The following is a 17,825-nucleotide window of genomic DNA, read 5'->3' on the forward strand; positions in this document are numbered from 1 at the left end:
TCTTTCCCTCACCCAAATTCTCCTACCACGACACCCAGAAAATACCTGTATGGGGAGGCTCCTAGATGAAAATCACAACCTGTCACCCTCTTCTGGTCTGAGTTCTCACTCTAGAGTGAACCTTGGGAGCAGCAATTCCTGAAATAAGTGATCCAAGGATTGTGCATCTGTGTGTTTCCATGGAAATGCTTGATGAATAAGTTTTAAACACATGGCAGGATCCCTGTTCACCACTAAGGCTGAGGAACAGCCACATATTATCAGCGCCTTTGCCACAAAACACTGACTAATTACATTTTTACTTGATATCAACCCAATTAGCTTATGCTGTTTATTTCATTTAATTTTCCTTTTGGTTATATAATGGCTGTCATGGTTCCAGGAACAGAGGAGTGAATAGCAGCTATCTCACTTGAGAGCTATTTTTACTCTCTCCGCTTTTCTTCATGACAAAAATATATACATAGTATTAATCTGCACCGCAAAAAAAATATATATACTTCTTCTGAATGCTTCCCCCTCTCCCAGTAAACATTCTGTTTGTTTGGACACAACGGCCAGGTAGCAATACCATGCTAATGTAGGCCAATTTATTGTATTCTGTTCAAAGTATTTGTTTCAGTGATTCCCTTAGGCAAATGCGTACAACACATATGAGATTTCTGTGACTTGTTTTATTTTGCAGAAAATGACAAAGAGTTCTCCTAAATAAGTCCCTGAATAGTTTGCTTGTGTTTCATCATAGCAGTATGTATTGGCTATGGCTATATTAGTAAATTAAATAGGCCCAGGCCTATTCTTTAACATGGAGGCTAAATGGCGTGGTACAGCCCACACTTGTATTGTTGAACTCCTGTTGTTTTCAAAGCAGGGGTGTCTCATACAATCTGCTTATTAGGAATGGTCTATGTCCCATGCTAACACCTGAAATGTAGCCAGGAATTGTGTGTACTCAGTTCTGCGCAGGTCAAAACCACGCCAGGGACTTTTCTAGGAATTTTGCCGTAAAAGGAATTGGATACCAGTGCTTGGGAACATCTTATTTTCTAGTAATGATGCAACTAGTGTTGGTGTCCTGGTCTTGTCTGTTCCAGAACAGCACTGGAAAGGCACAATCCAGTCTTTCCAAGCACATATTTTTATTTAGAGTCTGTAGAATAACATGAATCCAGTGTCAGCAACAAACCATAAGCTGTACAGGAGATGATCTCAAGACCTTCATGGCTGTGAATGTTACATATTACTATAATCCCTAAGCAATCATTTTGTCATTAACAATGTCATTTTTTTTTGTACTTTGGTAGTGCTTCAGAGATCTTGTCATGGCACTGAACAAATACAAAGCAAAAGGAGATATGTAAAGGGCATACTTGCCTAATTTAAATACTCGTAGCCTATTTTGATCGTACTCTGTATTAGAGTTGTAGGATGACCTGCAAAATAATTAGGAGTTTCAACAGAGAATATTGCAAATTATAACTGACCTTTTTGAAACAGAAACTGATATAGTGAGTTTAGTGAATGTTCCACTGTAATTTAGCAGACTAATTTTGTCTCTTGTAACATAGATGTGAATGGTTTGTATGCAAATTTATTAAAAATTCGCTATTTTCAAAAAATCACTTATAATCTACAAATTGTTCTCATGGGTTGTATTGCATTTATACAAACGTGGAGCAGACATTGTTTCGACTGTGATTTCTGTCTGCATGCAGATCATTCCCCCTTTTCCTAATAGGATGAGGGCAACTTTTAAGTTAAGCAGGTGTTTGCATTTGTAAGGTCCAGGCTTGCCTTTTGCGAACATTTTTCAGTATCCACCTCTCATCTGCTGTGATCAGAAACCCCCCTGACACCGAACTCCTCTGTGGAATATTTGGCAGTACCAGGTGGCTATTTCTGCTCCTCACTGCCTCCGTAAGGCTGTTAGGCTTTGACATCAGGAGGAGCACTGCAGAGCACAAGACATTTTCTGTAACCTTCAATACCCTGCTGTAAGTCTGGGTCTTTCTGTTTCTTTTCTTGCCCGTGATGCAAACGAGAAGTCAGAGAGAAGAAGCAGACGGGGAGCTTTTGAAATGCTTTGCCTGATCTCTGGCTGGTTTTAGTCGCTGCTTCAGAGAATCTCAGGTCCAATGAGCAGCGAGGGCACAGAACAGATATTCTCAGAATAGAGGGGGATTTGCCTGTTTGATGAACTCGGCCTGTATCCCTGTCTGCGAGACCAGGTAACCCATACTGCGAGACAATGTGTGTTACCACTAGATATGAGGAGAAAGAATCTTGTTTACAGAAAAAAAAATGCAGCTTTTTTATGATCAGCAAACAATTGTAAGCAGTCATTATCACAAAATGCAGATTTTCTTCTGAAAATAAAGGAATTAGGATCTGGTGCTGTGCCGTTGAAATCAATGCAAGTTTGTCTATTCACTCAGCTGGGAACATTGTCTAGTCCTCATTTTGAAATGTTGAAATGTTCAATAAACACTGACTTGGCAAATTTCTTCAAGAACCAAATTACTTATTTGCACCCATAGAATCATAAATATAATTTCAGAGAGAGCATGTGTATGATTTAAATTTATTTCAGCAGCAGTTTTCACTAGAAAAAGAAAAGCACACTGAAGTATATTTATGATTAGAAAAGAGGCTGTAAGGATGATACCTTATTTTTTCCCACTACCTGCTTCATCATTGCCTTCTAATTCAACTTGATAAAAATAATGTTCTACTATTTTAATTTCTTTTAAGCCTGTACAGCTGCAAAAAATCAGCCTGAATAACACTTTGCCTCTATGCAGTACAAACATTTCCATTCATTTCTGATTCTTGGCCCTTTTATTAAGGAGGACGGAAAATGAAGCTGATACATGAATTTAAAAACCACAACTCTGTTTCTGACAGTCATTTGACCTTGTAGTTTTTGTCTTGGATTCTAACCAATTTCATTACAGAATTTACCACTAAAGGCTCCAGAATGCTGTTTTTACATCTGCTTTGCTAAATGTAGCTTCATTTGAAGCACAGGGAATCCAAACAGCCTCAGCTTTTGGGGCAGCATAAAAAAGCTACACATTCTGAACCTGCAAAAATGTGTGGAGACAGTTGGTTACCAATGTCTTCTGCCTTTCATTAGGCTAGGGGGTCCCAAATTGGGTTATAAAATTGTTTACTACCTGAAGGCTGAGTACTTGGAGCCAATGTTAATTCAGAGCCATCTCTAGCGCAAATGCCTGGCACTGAAAATAGATTTTTGGAATAAGGAGAATTTGCTGTTGCATACCTCTGCTCCTATCTGATTAGTCTAGTTATACATGATTTTTACCAGACTTCTGGCTTCCAGGAAAGCTTAAGCTAGAGGTTCAGAGCAGGTACGGCTTCTCCTGAAAGCCTGTGAATTTACACAAATTAACCTGGTTTTGATGTCAGCATACATGCTGGCCATTGATCCCCTTATGTATGTGGTGACTGGGACCAATGTCCAGAGTGTTTTTTGGGGCCCCAGTTCAGCGCAGTCTAGATGCTATTCTTTTGAGCAGAATCAGCATATGCATGGGTTATTGCTGATATTGCACATGTGCTCTGGCTTGTGCCATGTTCTTATTCATCATATTTCCCTGGATGGTACGAGTAATCTCTGCCACAAGCTATATGTTAAATTATTTAACAACTCCTTCTTATCCTTTACAGCAGATGGCCTATCACCCTCTTCTAGTGCTCACTACCTCCTCATGCTTAACCTCCCCACTTTTGTTCCCTTGCTGTCATTAGAAAGGCAAAAGAAAAGATGTTTTTACCTTAAGCAGGTAATAAATAGGAAAGTCTGAGAATGACAAACCCGTAGGGACAAATAGGTGTCCCATGCAATTTCAGAGAATGTTGAACATTGAAGATTAAGCTCAACATGGTGGAGGGAGCAGTGGTTACTCCGAAATCAGAATGAAGATTCCTGGCCATGGTAAGTGCGCAAGGCTGGCATTAAAATCAGAGACTCTTGCATGCAATTGCTCATAGCAATGTACTAAGAACTCAGAGAGGTGCTCTATCTCTTTCAAAAAAATTACACCTCAGTCTCCTTTGCTCCAGTGTTCTTTTCCTATCCATAATCAATGCAGAAAACAGCCTGCTCAGAAGCAGTGTTTCTTCCGATGTGAGAAAGATAGGAAGGATGCATTTTTTTGCACTTAGCAAATGCATACTGTTGTCACTGCTGCTGCAAGCAGTGGAGCAAGGTCAGTGGCAGAGGCAGCCCAGGTGTCCCACCCTGAGTCATGCCACTGCGCAACATCAGACCTTGGCTCATGTCTACTAACAACTGCTGTGGTAGGGATAATAGGGATCATTAATGATTCACGGTGCTGACAGGCCTTAATAGCTGCAAATACCGGCCACATGCTTTCTTTCTGATGCCTCTGCATCAGATGTCTGTCTCCCTGAGTTGCTGTAACGTGTCATTGTCTGACGTGCCCCCTGAGAGATTTCTTTTTGCAGTTCCTCAACTCCAGCTATTTCTGCCAGTTACTATCACGTGTACTAATGCCAAAATTTTTCCTTGTCAGTTGCACTATTTCTTCAGAGATTTACTAAGAACTCAACTTTTCCTGTCTGTGGGGTGTACCTGGAAAAGAAGAAAGCATGAAGGAGGTCTACTGACCTGAGTGTTACCAGTTTTAAACTGTTTGTGTTTACACACTCTAACAACTAGAAATAATAAAAAAAAAATTTAAAACCTGCTTAAAATCATATTATCATATTATATATCATATCAAATATTTTGGGTCAGAAGGGACCTCTAAAGGTCTCTTGACCAACCCCCTGCTTGACACAGGACCTACTTCAAAGTTAGTTTACGTTACTCAGTGCCAATGACGGGAGTTTGCACAGCCTCTCTGGGACCTGTCCAGGTGTTGTACCTCTCACATTAGGGACTTTTTTTTTCTTTATATCCTATTGTAATTTCGATCACTGCAGCTTGTGCCCATTGCTCCTTGTTTTCCCCTGTGCACCTCTGAGAAGAGTATGACTTCATCTTCTCTGCAGTTTCTCTTTTGCATCTGAGCTGTTGATTTACAGCTCAGTCTTTCAGGGAAGTTGTGTGAGGGCTGGTTAAACCCTGGTTTCAACACTTATTTTCCTTACTTATTATGTAGAAAAAGAATATTGTCAAGTTTTGTGAGAAGAGGTGGGGAGAATCAGTGCCACCTTCTCATGATTTTTTCCCATTAAAATTTTCCTAACTGAAAACTCTAGAAACAAGAATTAGCTGATCAGCTGAACTTTTTGTATAGATAATTCTTACTCATTTAATCCTGCACCTGTAATGTCACTGATATCTGGGGAGTGCTCCTGGTTGCTTCTGAAAGTTGAAGTGTAAGTAGGAGATCAGCTGGCCTGTCCAATGCTAATTATCCATACTGCTAAAAGTTAGCAAGCTACCTGTGTTAGCTTTGGCCCATGCCAGCTAATGCTCTGGGACAATACATGGTAATGGTCTGGGAGACAGTATGTGCCAGGGACTGCTCCCATTAGACAGCATGGATGAGGCTGCATCAGGTTTGGCTTCTTTCACTCTCATCTGCCAACACTTTATCAAAGCCCAGCTGGCGTTGCTCCCTCAGACATCTCAGCAGGCCCTCATGCCACCTCTGCATCAAGCAACATATAACCTTGAACTGGAACACAGACCTCATGTTATTTCAGATAATTTGAAGTGGAAAAAAAATCACTGTCAATATACTAATTATGCCTCAAAACCAAGAGGCATAAAATCCACACAAGACTGGGAGCCAAGTATTCTGCAGCATTTCATGGACATCCTGTACCACTTGCTCGCAAGGTTGCAGAACAATTCCTGGCCTGGTTTTATTTAGCATTGTAGTTGTAGTCAGATTGGTTATGGGCCTGGTGCATGTTCCAGTATGCAAAAAGTTTAGAAATCAAGGCAAGCAGCTGTTGCTTTTGTCAAAGTTAGGTCACTAGAGAGGAGAGAAATAGGCCCTCACAGAAGGAGTTAGTATCATGAATTTTCCCACTTTCATGTTGGCAGGAGAAGCCATCTCTTCTCTCTCTGCACTGTTTTCTATCCCAGCTCTATTCCTGCCCTGAAGTAAGGGTGGCTTTACTTGAATCTTTACCCTTGGGATAGCCAATACAATTGTTGCCTGCATTGCTGAATAACCTTGAGACAGCTTTGTGCCTGAATATTCATAGGGCTCCTTGGGCAGGTGTTGGAACCATCCTGACTGCTGCAGAGACATACTCTGACAGCTTGCTTTGCTTTGATCAGTGAACTATCATAAATATAAGGCATAGGAAGAATGGAAGAGAATATTTTTGTCAGAAAGAAAGGACTTGATTCAATCAATATGCTGTACCAGTCAGCCAAAGCCAATGACTTATGCAGCGAAGTAAGCCTGCAGACCAAGCGCAAGAAGTTCTAGTACTTTCCTACAGAAATGGGCAGAAGATGCTATATATTGATACAGATCTTGGACCTGATCAGCTCAGGGTTAGGGGATCTGAGATGACTTTTAAACTTTAAAACCTTTTTTTTTTCTTTTTCATTTTTTTCATTTTTTTTTTTGTTTTTTGGTGGGTTTTTTGTTGTTTTTTTTTTTTTCTTTTTCATTTTTTTCATTTTTTTTGTTTTTTGGTGGGTTTTTTGTTGGTTTTTTTTTTTTACTTTTCTCTGCAAAACATCACGTAAGTAAATTTTCTCTAGGTCAAGATGATTGTTCACTGGGGAAACCACCTGGCATTGGCGCTCTGGGTAGTGCGTTTATGTGTTAGGATGCAAAGTAGCCCACACACATACTACGGCCTGCTACTTTGCAGCTGATTTTGCCCACCACCACCTTCCTAGTGAAGCAAGGCTTTGGGAGAGCAGTTTGAATGCTGCTGGTAAAGATGAGGTGTTTGAGCTAGAAAGAAGTGTCACTTGCTATGTCTGCGTTTTCAAGAAATGAGGACTACAGAGAACCGAGTGACTTTGAAGTACAGATACCTGATTCCTCCTACCTCCCAATTCTCAAAAGAAGAATGAAAAAGTGTCACAAACTTGCTTCCTCAAATTATATTTTTTTCCCTTCAATTTCCATCCAGCTGCACCCCAAACAGGCTGCCTCCGGCTCACAGACATTGCCTAAGCATATTGGTTTTCCTTCTGCTATTACTGTTGCATGAAGTTACAGAAGGGTCTGGGAAGACTGGGAAAATTGAAACAGCCAAGAACATTTTTTTTTAATCTGGTAATGGAGATTTCTTTTTTGATAACTTCTTTGCAGTCAAAGGAGGTTTTCGGTGGCTTTTGCTTCTAGGAAACATATTTCAGAACAGCAAGGTGTTCCTACCTTACAAAAATCAGGCAGGGTTTAAACTTTTTTCCACACTTGAGAAGAAAAATTGGTGAATTTTTTCTCATAGATGCTGGGGGAACAACATTTCTGTGATTGTTGCTCTCTCTTGTGGTGGTGACTTGGTGGATGTACACAGTTTTCTATTGGTTGAGGTGAGTGACATTCATTTGGGCTAACATGCAAAACCAAACTCTTGTATCCAAATAGTGCCTCACAAATTACATTGTCTCAGAGGCCAGGCAGTTACCCCTCTTACAATTACTCAGTTTACCTGAACAGCTGCCATGTTCTTTCCATCCCCCTCCTCTTCCATTTCTTACTGCAGTTGATACCGGGATTCTGGCTGCTTTCTTTAAACTAAATAATTAGGCCATCACTAGTTTCATCCCCTTTCCCTGCCAAAAGTAGTCACAGTGAAATACAAAGACCTAGTTTCTTGCTACTGACTTCCCATTTCTACTTTGTGCAGCTTACAGGCTGCAGAGAAAAAATAACTGAGAAATAAGGCTGGAAGTGACATTTAAAAAGACATTTAGAAAAAGATTTTTTTTTAAAAAAACTCCATAATTTCAGCTGGGTCAATGTTTTGTTTCAGGTTGTGGGATTTTGATAACCTGGAAATGATAAGTACAGAATAGTGCTTTAGCCATGTTTCCTAAGGAAATGAACCTTATCCATCACTCTGTCTGGCCTCCCTGTCTCTTTTGAAACTTTGGCTGGTATTTAGGCTTTTAGGTTTCTTTCAGATCTTCAGTTAGAGCCTGAAAGGTAGGCATAGCAGCATTTGACAGTGTGTAGAGGTCTCAGAAATACTAAACTCCTACGAGTGTTGTGAAAGCAGACTGAACTGACCACACTATCAGATGCCAAGGAATCTGTATAAGAGGGAGCTGCAAGAAATGTTTCTTTTTCATGAGCACTGCTGGTCCCAAAGCTACAGTCAAATATTTTTTCAAATAGCTATTCCACTCAATGTTCCTGTGAAGTATCTTCAAAAAAATTGCTCCTGCTTTGTGTGGAGCCTGAAGGGTTGTGTGCTTTTATTTTCAGGCAGTAAGAGTGCAGCCACAGGCGGGGTCTGCGTGATGCTCATATTCAATAGAAGGACTTCCACGTTTGACAACAGGTTTGTTGAGGTCAGAGTTTGTGGCTTTGTCTACAATGAAAACTGAGTGCAAGAAAATAAAACTGATTCAACTCATGCTTTTTTTTTTTTTAAGAAATTTTTTAGTTGTATCAGAACAAAAGATTGAATAGACGTATGTTTGCTTTCAATCCAGATTTTTTTCTTACTTTTGTTTAATTTGAATGAAAAAAGCAAATACCCTTTCTGCAATGACCATCAGGATTTTATACCCATATGTATATGAATTTGTTAAAAGATGAATTCAGGCAAGTACAATGTCAGACCCAACATGACTGAAAATATAAGTCAAAACCACAAAAAATGCTTCCACGTCAATAAATAGCAACTTTTTGTCTTTAAATAAATTCAGTGGTGTCTAAACTACCATTTACCATGTTATTTCACTTACAGTACATACTAAAGTAAATAGGTCTATAAAATTGTTTGAAAAAAAGAATCAAAAGAGTTGCTGTGAAATTGCTACAATTGCTATTACCTTTTTCTATAGGGACATAGGTAGCAAAAAAAGAATTGTAAGCACTGAAACATTTTGTAAATTGGATTCAGTTTGACCAACAGGATTGTCCAAAATATTTTATGAAGGAAGAGACATTTACTTCCAGACTTTCAAAAATGTGGTGTTTTGCTTGTGAAATACCGAAGTCTAGGAGCTTTTAGCAACAGTTTCAGAATTAAAATTTTCACTTCTTTTTCACAGTAAAATTTTACCTAGCTTTAGGAAAGAAAGTTGTTCAAAAGGATCAAATAGCCTTAAAATGGAGGGATTATATGAAAGACTTTGTAATGCCTATTTTGGGTGAAGTAGGGGTTTTCTGTTTGCTTTTCTTACTCTGTTAAAAAGTATGTAAAAGTCTTTTTTATTTGTTTTTCATTTTTCTTGTAGTTTTTTCTAGTCTGACTGAAAACCCATCATTTACACAGATTGCCCTCTGCACGAGTCACTAGATCACCAGTTTCCTCACTAAAATTAAGTTACTTTGAGAGGCAACTGGAACCTTTTTGAAAGACTTGATGGTGCTGGGCTCTCATGTTACCCCAGCTGGCTAGATCGCAACATGCAGTTTCTGCAAATCTGTTATGGAGTCTTGATGGCATCTGATTCTGGGTGGATGAATATGGAGTTCAATACAAAAATAAGTTACTACTGTGGATTTAAATTTTCTTTCTATGGTATGTATGGAACTTACCAGAACAGGCTGAACTGGTATTGCATTTTTTAAATAATTGACGTTTTAGATGGTACATTAGCCTTCAGCTAGCAAAGCCCATCTATCTTTATTGGAGCTAGCAAAGGTCAGCATGAGCACAAATAATTCAAAGCTTTCATAGACTTCAGATGACTTGAGAGAAAAGAGTGGTTCTGCTTTTCACATATCTCCTGATTTTTACAGGGAGAGGATCTACCTCTGAAATGTATGAGCTATCTTTCAGGGATTTGCTTATAGACATCAGAAATACAGATTGCTCTTGTTAGAGCTACTATGTGAAACAATAAATATGCTGGAATAAAATGTGAATTCTATGTCTTTTTTAGTCAGGTACATGTAGTCAGACTTACTTAAAGAAATAGTTGATAAAGGAGCTGACCTTTTAAAGAGAAAACAGCTCCTGTGCAGTAAACAAAAGTATTGAACCCACGGAGGAGAGCTTTTGATAAATGAATAGACTGGTAACAAGAACACACTTCTTGTGCATCCAAAAGCAAAATTAAATGGAAAACTGAGATGGTAAAAATAGACCTTGGCTGCTTCAGAGACGCTTTCCGTGCATGAAATAAGAGTGGAACGTTTGCAAACAAATTAGCTTGTGCATTGGGTAGGTTTCTGGTTTTCTTCTGTTTAAAACTAACTCAAACCCCTTTTGTGAGGCTGAGGCCAGTGGCAGAAGGGTGATGCTTTGCCAGGAATGATACAGGATTTCAGCTGCCCACCCTGGTGCCTGAGTGCCCCATCAGCTCAAGCACTATGGGAGCCCACCTGGCTGGTGTAAAGGATGCGACTACTGGCTTTGTAGGTGCCCAGGCTTTCTCAATAGGGACAGCAGTTGCAAGAGAGGGCTTCCAGATCAGACAGAGCACATAAAGTGGCAGAAATGCACCTGAATTAATTTTTAATGAAATGACAAAAGCTTTCCATGGCCTTCCCCCCTAGGTGTTTGGTTGTGCTATCCTGGTGTGTGCGGCGATGTGGGAACATATGCGGACATGAGTGTGTGTAAAAGAAATGAGGATCCTGAGATGTCAGACATGTGGGGGGATGGTAGGGAGGCAGAGTGAAATATCTGGGCACTGGCATGGGTATGTTTAAACAGGGAGAAACAGAAAGTGCAGGCAGGCAGCTGGTGAGAAAGGAGGAAGGAGGCACTACAGTAACAGAGATAAGGGACCAGATTTGTATTTGAGAGGGTGGTGGGAAAGAAAGAGTATTCAGAATTGTCTGGGTTTGTGCATAGGATGAGATTCATTTGTGGTGTTACAGAGAGTACCTTTGTCTCATTCCTTTCAATTCTGGTAGCAAAACCAACCCATTTATGCTTGAGCTGTATCTTCCTTCTCTTTGTTCCAGGACAAATGGTGATGGGATGAATTATGATGGGACAAGGAAAAACAGGAGGTAATTCCTTTTGGTGACTTGCCTGAAGTCTTATTCAACTCTTTGACTCTCCTCTGGGGTCTCAGCTGGTGCTGGATGCCTCAGGACTCAGACGTACCAGCTATGAGGACAGAGTACCTGCACATCTCCCCTGGCATCCTATGGATGGCCAAGATGAATCTTAATATTTCCTATTTCCCATCTGAGAACTGAGGTCCAAGGGCTGCTTGGCTTCCAAAAAGGAAAAAAAAAAAAAAAAGATGGTAGTCACAGCTCCATTTGTTCTCAGGGCCAGGAGCCACCTTCTAAAACCCAGCAACATAGTATTGTACTGTGTGTGTGCATGGTCCCTGGATCACAGGAGGCCATGGAAGAACTGGAGAAGGTAATGGAGATGGGCAGCCAAAGGGGTGGAGGAGTCCCAGCACCTGCCATTCAAAGAGATAGTAAGAAAACCTAGACTCTTCAGTCTAAACAGGGTGAAGGCCGAGAGTGATGGCATGGAGATGGAGAATGGAGAATCCCATGATACTGTGAATCTAACACAGCTAGTAGCAGATTGGTTTTCAAACAGTTACAAGACAGTATTCCTTTAACAGCAGGTAGTGGCTTCAGAAGCCTGCTGGCCTTGGGAGGCTGTGGACCACATCAGGAAGTTCAAAAGTAGTTTGGCAAGCCCATAGACAAGAGGTCTTTGAATAGACAATGAAAGGATGGGGCGAGGATGCTCTCTCCAAGAGGGCTAATGCAGGAGGTAGGGTTGCAGGGGAGTCAGTGGGAAATGGACTGCCAGGCTTATGCCAGGACTCTATCATGGCATGGTAGAAAACTTCTTCTATTCTCTCAGTTGTATAATATACATTTCTTTTTGAAGTCATTGACATGTCCTCTGAGGTTAGTGGGGGGGTTCATAAGAAGTGGGCAGATGCTAAAAAAGATATTTTATCTCTATTCTGATAGGATAACTTTGTTGTTCATGTAAATACTCTGCTCAGTTGACATCAGAGGTGATTGGGCCTTACTTCACTGCTATGAAATGATTTCTGAGTTCAAATATAGACTTAGACTTATTTTTTTCCTAGCCTTGCTAGTTTCCAAGGAGATCTAACCATGTAGATTGTCTGCAAAGGTGGTAATTAGCCAGCAATGAACAAGATGGACACAAAGAACTTCTTGGCAAAAATCAAAATTTCAAAGCAGTTCTTTCTTTTAATGGCTAGTACGCAGAAGCAATCCGATCAGTTCTTTTCAGACCTTGAACAGACATCCTCATTTGCCTTCACAGTATGGTTTTGTAAACAGCTGCCTTTCAGATTGGTGGTTGAATAGAAAAATGAAAAATGAGCTCAGATTGATTTGGATGGGATTTTTTTCAGAATATCTGGCAATTAAAAATAGGATCCAACAAATTATTCTGCCTGCCTATAAATAATAATAGTTTGGATTTATAAGTCAGTGTTCAGAAAAAATGATAGTCATAAGGCAGGGAGGAGCAAAGGCAGGTGCCATTCATAAAACAGATTCCTCCTTTTATGCTACACAGACTTGGCCGTCACATGGGGTGTGGAGTCTTGGATTTGCCTTTGAGTAAGGCAAAGACAGGATTTGAACTTGAGCTGTCTATGCCTGATGCTTACCATGGGTGTTGGAAGCGAGAAAGGGTGAAGGAGAGGTAAGAAGGGTCTTAACTCTTACCAGCTCTCTTGGGAATGCCACCTGAATTTCTTTATTAATCTAACCCACAAATATACTGTTTCTGTATATAATAGCTATATTTTCCTCCTTAGGAACAATCAAAAAATATTTAGTTGAAAAATATTTACCTGGTTTGACCCAAATGTACAGATTTTAAGCTAGAATACTTAAAGCATCATTTTTTTTTTTTCAGTAAATAAGCTATTGGCTATTAAAATGCCTTATAGCTTATGTCTCAGTGTAACTTTCAGGCACATCAAAGATGATGCTAAAAAACAAGTAGTCCTTTGCATATCAGTTGTGGACGGGGCAGTGTGGCTGAGAGTTACCCAGACACAACCTGTGGGTAGAAAAGTGGAAAATCTGCCAGTTTACTCTAGCCTTGACACTTTGGGAAGTTTTATCATTGTTATTACAATTTTTATAAGGACTGGGTTAAGATTTTGAGCTTGTCTGACTTTCACACCTCCCATATATCCCAATACGGATCTTATTTGTGTTAACAAATGCATATTTATTTCCATCTACACAGAATATGCGGGAGTCATGTGTGAAATGAATAATGAGGACCTGAGATACGTGGAATACAAAACAATGAATACACATTCAGGAAGAGTGGGGGAGATGCACAGGAATCTCTTTCTTATCTGCATACAAACATAATTTTTTTTTCCAGTGGATACTGAGCTCTGAAATGGTGACTAAACCCTTTATTTTGAGGCTGTTACTCCTCCTCCAGCTTGTGCGACTGGTATTTCATTCTGGAAGGCCAGTACATGAAGCTGCATCAGAGGCATTTTTATCTGATGCTTCCTCAAGCAGGCAACAGGGAGCAGTAGCAGAGCAAGCATTTCCTTCTGCCGGATGTGTTTGACTGCTGGAGATGGCCCTGGACCTTCTGTTTTCCTCTGAAGCCCGAGAGAGCAGTGAATTTGTAAATCAGCATTCCCGGAGGAACCTGAAATGATCAGCAGCACTACAGTGAAGTGGAAAAAGCACTTCTTTCTCCGGTCACAGACCGCCTCTCACTTGGTGGAGGGTGTCAGGGGTAGCCAGTAGGATTTACCTGTTCACACACACAACACTGGGAAGGCGGCCTGGGTAAGGGTGTTACAGTAATGCAATGAGACATTCACTCGCTTGACACCTCTGCTGATGTTAGAATAAAGAAGGTAATGGTGTAAGTACTTTCTTTATGTAATAGGAGATACCGGTCTCCTCATGTTTCTCATTTTTGTGTATGCATAGGGACCCTAAAAAGAGCTTTATCTGAGGGTCCCAGACAAGCTTCTTTGAGGTTTGGTAAATGGGGGATTTGGAACAAAAAGACTTGCTTCTGCACGGTCATCTAAGCCTTCCAGGGACCCGGTCATCACCTCTGAAATAGAGAGAATGTCACTTATGGACCTTCGGAAGGAGCAAGGAAACATATAATGAACCACACTGGGTGTTAGTTGTGCAGGTACCAAAGAAGCTGCAACCTCATTTCTAAGTCGATCTTCAGTCTGAGCCCTGATCTCTACAAGGAGCTGGTGCCCTGAGCTGCCACAGGACCGCCTCCTGTGCGTGACATGACAGGCACTACATCTTCACTGTGTTAACGTATTTATTATCACTGTCTTCTTATACAGAGCAAGCTCCACTAGCAACATCTGGCAAGCCATTAATAACAGCTGACTGTGATAAATGTTTATGAGTTACAACTGATTTCGTGGCTGCCCTGCGCATAGGCAACCAGATCATAATACTATTCACATGTAAATTAAGTACAAGTTCCTATTGTATGGGTGCTGTGGCTAAACGGGCAACCTCCTGCTTTTTATTTGTGATCAGTTTTAACAAATCGCCTGACTTGCTTGCTTTCACCTTCCCTCTCTTGCAATTACCTTATTTGTTTTTATATTTAGCATCAGTATGCCTTGTCTCTGGTGAAGCCTCCTGCCAAATCCATAAGGAACAGTGCTTCCTCACTCACCCTGATCATCCTCTCAGTACTGTTTAAGTGTGCTGATGTTATTGGGTCCAGGCAAAATTAATAATAGGAGCTAAAAACTGTAGCTGGGCGCACCAATAAGTATGCTTGTAGGAGGCAGCAATGTATTATGATATCTCCACGTTGGTGGGGGAAAAGCAGTGCTCAGTGCTGTTCACAAAATGCTCCCTTTCGTTGGCAGGATGAACATATTTAATCTTCTGTGGTGTTATCCTAGGAACATTAATGCAAATAAGGGTGGCCTGGAATCTCCTCTAAGTCATAGCTTAGTCAGGAATCGCAGGGTGAAATTTCAGGGGCCGTACTATGCTAGGCACCAGATTTAGCAATTTTAAAAGACCTTTTTGACCTTTTGATTAAAAAGACTCCCGGAATTTGTTCTCCTCCACCTCCTCATAAAGCTGTCACTGTTTTCAGTCCTTCTGTTCCATTCTTTTCCTACTTAATATAAAATTAAATTGTTGGCCTCTGGTCAAGTGACTTTGAGCTGGAGAACAAGACTGTACCCGCAGGAGAGAACACCTACACTCTATTTTCCTACGTAAAGCCAGGACCAGTGGATAAAGTAGGGGACTAGAAATTATTCAGCATGGGATCTCTGACCTGGCAAGGCATTTAAGACCGGACACGGTATTAGTCTCAAATCCTGTTTTACTTGATTAAGTGCTCAAATTCTTGTTAGATCCAAAAGCACAGAATAAACCTGCCTCAGACGCTTTGTACTGCTGGCACCTACATGCTTTTGTCCAAGTTGCTGTTGCTGAAGCAGACCTGGTGCTTTCACAGGGGGCTACAGAAAAGATACACTGCTGTCACATGGTGGGGTTTGGCACTGACAACAGGGAGCTAGTGACTGTCAGAAGAAGGTAGCCGGCTCTGAGCTGTAACACTCCTGGTTTGGAAAAGGTTTTTTTTTTTCCCTTCCCTTTTACAAGATGCAACTGCAGAGGAGAAAGAACATCAAAGCTGTCTCTGTAATGGAGTAAATTCCAGCACAGATTATTTCCTACAACCAAGTCTCTGCCAAGCTCCCTGCTGTGGGGGTATCTGGGTGCTGGTGGGGACTCCTGGGCTCCCTGTGCCTGTTAACTTCAAGCAGTGCCTGCACAGGGCAGAGGGCTGCCAGGGAGGAGGTGTGGGAAGCTTCACCAGCTTCACCAGCTGCTTGCCCACAGGAGTAAATGCATACAGGGAGTTTGCGTAGTGGGGGGCACTCAGGGGGAGACAGTTTTCCATTAGTACCCAGATGCTGGAAAGGAAGATCTGCCTGTAACGCACAAGGGGAGAATGTTAAGTAGAAAAATATAACTGCCTTGGTGAAGGGATCTTGAGTTTATCTGGTTCTCCTTATGAGTCTGTTTGGAGTCATGAGTACAGATGGGAGGACAGAGGAAAGCAGCTCACACAGCTCTTCCCACTGGCGGTGCAAACCCAACCTGCTCAAAGAGTCTTCATTTTCATAGGCTTTAGTCTAGAAGTGTTTTATAGCTCCAAACCCAACTCACATTTGGATAAGGAAAACAAAAGAAGGAAACCCTATGCAAATTTGTTGTTAAATAGTGAGAGTAACTTTCCTCTATCCAATTAGCTTGCTTACAAATGAGGCAATAGAGAAGGAAAGGGACCTGAGATTTGTTTTCTGGGGTCCTGTAGGACAGTCAGCACCAGAAACCTCTCTGCCCTTTGGCTTTAATATGAGAAGACAATGTGGGTGTCTGCTTTGGATTTACACTTGCTAATATACTTGGCAAATCTGCTTGGTTTCATTGTGAAGGGCTTGCGGATTCCTGATAGCCTGACGTACTTTAGCCCTCCTGGAGCTGCTGGCCTCTGAAGAAGTGGTCTGATGGGAATTCAGAGGTGGGTTTAGCCTGTCTTTGATAGCATTAGCCTAATAGGAAGCTGGGTGTCAAGGAAGAAACTCCTGCACTGAGCTGGGGCTTGGCTGCAAATGTTCCCACACCTGGATATGAAAGGCTGTACTCTCAGACATTCATAGCACATGTACCCCATAAATCCCCTTCACTGCTGTTACACAGTCTCAGAAGCATCCATGTCTCTGTTTTCTGCTCATTGTCTCTCTTCAAAGACTGTGAAGAAACTTCCAATTAATTTCCTGGTGTAAAACCAAAGGGAAATGCAATTGAAGAAGGACAGCTTTTTGTTGATGTAAATATTCTAATATTCTAAGCACAATAAAAATTTACAACATCCTGTTCCTACTACGGGGACAAGTAAAATGATCCCGTTACCGACTCCCCTAAGACCACCACTGTGTCCTGGTTCTCCAGGGTCTCAGTTTCCTATTGCAGTGGTTCTCCAGCAGGAACTGATTTGAGTAATGTTTGCTCCTGTGTGAAAGGTTTTGCAGAATTGGACCGTTGGAGCACATCTTCCAGCCTGGGATTTGTAGAATCCTGAACAATTTTTTTAAATCGTATAAAAGCAACCTATTCACTAATTCTAAAGGACATGCTGATATTTAGCTTTAATAGATCCAATTCGACAAGGACAATCAGACTTCCTGCTAGTTGCAAATTCTAAAGAAACATTTTCTATGCAAAGAAATATTAGAAGTATTGAAAGCATTTCATTTTTCTCCTGACCCTTGCAAACATCAGTATGAAAGAAGTGTGATGATCACTCTGTTGGCAAGGGATATTATTAGCATTTGCTTACACTTCATAGTTTCTGCTTTGTATGAAGTGGTGGATATATGGTAACTCTTTGGAATAGAAAAGTGCGATGCTCTGAAAATGGAGAGAATCTGTTGTTATAAATGAAGGGATTCAAAGAGGGGAACACCATAAGTAGAGTTTAATAGATGTGGGCGATAACAATATATTAGTTGCAATGGAATGAAGCAGCAAAGACGACTTAGGTTGTGTCGGGATTTGTTTTTTATTTCTTTTCATGAGGCTTTTCATCCTCAATAACTTCTCTGTCTAAAATAAGAGAGGAATGCAATTGATTTCCAAGTTGCACTGGGACATCTCTGAATGTAAAAGCCAACCCAGATGTTCTGTTTTCTTTTTTCCTTGCAT

This window comes from Egretta garzetta, unplaced genomic scaffold (assembly GCF_000687185.1).
Source record: "Egretta garzetta isolate BGI_Z169 unplaced genomic scaffold, ASM68718v1 scaffold45, whole genome shotgun sequence".
NCBI classification, from domain to species: domain Eukaryota; kingdom Metazoa; phylum Chordata; class Aves; order Pelecaniformes; family Ardeidae; genus Egretta; species Egretta garzetta.